Source organism: Micromesistius poutassou, assembly GCF_964030765.1.
Source record: "Micromesistius poutassou genome assembly, contig: SCAFFOLD_7143, whole genome shotgun sequence".
NCBI classification, from domain to species: domain Eukaryota; kingdom Metazoa; phylum Chordata; class Actinopteri; order Gadiformes; family Gadidae; genus Micromesistius; species Micromesistius poutassou.
In genome coordinates, this window is record NW_028177521.1 from 1 (window position 1) to 2,000 (window position 2,000).

At 51.8% G+C, this 2,000-nt stretch overlaps 1 long non-coding RNA gene across 1 annotated transcript; it reads left to right on the top strand.

Moving 5' to 3' along the window:
• On the top strand, positions 1 to 1,913 carry LOC311376049. Its single transcript, XR_014643837.1, has 3 exons — positions 1 to 23; positions 761 to 863; positions 1,730 to 1,913. It is a non-coding gene; the product is annotated as an uncharacterized lncRNA (long non-coding RNA).
• Positions 1,914 to 2,000: the final 87 nt, after the last annotated feature.

A 2,000-nucleotide genomic window follows, 5' to 3' on the forward strand; every position in this document is an offset into this window, starting at 1 on the left:
TGGCGTGCTACCTGATCACAGAGGTACACACACACACACACACACACACACACACACACACACACACAATGTACACACACACACACACACACACACACACACACACACAATGTACACACACACACACACACACACACACACACACACTTAATGTACACACACACACACACACTTATTGTACACACACACACTTAATGTACACACACACACACACTTAATGTACACACACACACACGCACACACACACACACACACTTAATGTACACACACACACACACACACACTTAATGTACACACACACACACACACACACACACACACTTAATGTACACACACACACACACACTTATTGTACACACACACTTAATGTACACACACACACACACACACACACACACACACACACTTATTGTACACACACACACTTAATGTACACACACACACACACACACACACTTAATGTACACACACACACACACACTTAATGTACGTACACACACACACACACACACACACACACACACTTAATGTACACACACACACACACACACACACACACACTTAATGTACACACACACACACACTTAATGTACGTACACACACACACACACACACACACACACACTTAATGTACACACACACACACACACACACGCTTAATGTACACACACACACACACACACTTAATGTACACACACACACACACACACACTTAATGTACACACACACACACACACTCATGTGTTCCGTGTGCTCTCAGCTGAAGGCGGACGTCAACGTGGCAACGTTTGGCGGGAACACGGCGCTGCACCTGGCAGCCAGCCAGGGCTCCCCCACCCTCTGCTCCATGCTCATCGCCGCAGGTAGCACCCGGCTAGCACCCGGCTAGCACCCCGCTAGCACCCCGCTAGCACCCGCTAACACCACGCTAGCACCCGGCTAGCACCCCGCTAACACCACGCTAGCACCTGGCTAGCACCCCGCTAACACCCCGCTAACATCACGCTAACACAACGCTAACACCACGCTAACACAATGCTAACACCACGCTAACACAACGCTAACACCACGCTAACACAACGTTAACACCACGCTAACACCCCGCTAATGCCATGCTAACACAATGCTAACACCACCCTAACACCACGCTAACACCACGCTAACACAATACTAACACCACGCTAACACCCCGCTAACACCACGCTAATACCGCGCTAACACAATGCTAACACCATGCTAACACCCCGCTAACACCTCGCTAACACCCCGCTAACACAACACTAACACAATGCTAACACCTTGCTAACACAACGCTAACACCCTGCTAACACCCCGCTAACACAATGCTAACACCACGCTAACACCACGCTAACACCCTGCTAACACCACGCTAAAAACAACGCTAACACCACGCTAAAAACAACGCTAACACCACGCTAACATAACAATAGCACCATGTTAACACCGTGCTAGCACTATGCTAACCCTAGCGCTGAGATTCCACCATGCTAACACAAAGCTAACACTCCTCAACAACAAATGAAAGCAGCACAACAAAAGCTCTGATTAACTCAAGAACCCTCTTCCTCCTCCTCCTCCTCCTCCTCCCCCTCCTCCTCCACCTCCTCCTCCCTCCTCCTCCTCCTCCTCCACCTCCTCCCCCTCCTCCTCCTCTCTCCTCCTCCTCCTCCTCCCCCTCCTCCCTCCTCCTCCTCCTCCTCCTCCTCAGGGGCCGATAAGACCCTGGAGAACGACGAGCCGCTGAGCTTCAGCTCCTCCTCCTCCGAGGACGAGGACCAGGAGGAGGAGCCAATCACAGCACAACACCGAGCCCCAAGGGCCTCCTCGCAGCCAATCGCCACGCGCAAGAGACCCTCCCCGGGCCACACCCCCCTGCAGCTCGCCACCTGCCAGAAGGTAGAGCTAACGCTAACGCCAGAGCTAACGCTAGAGCTAATGCTAACGCTAATGCCAGAGCAAACGCTAACGTCAGAGCTAAC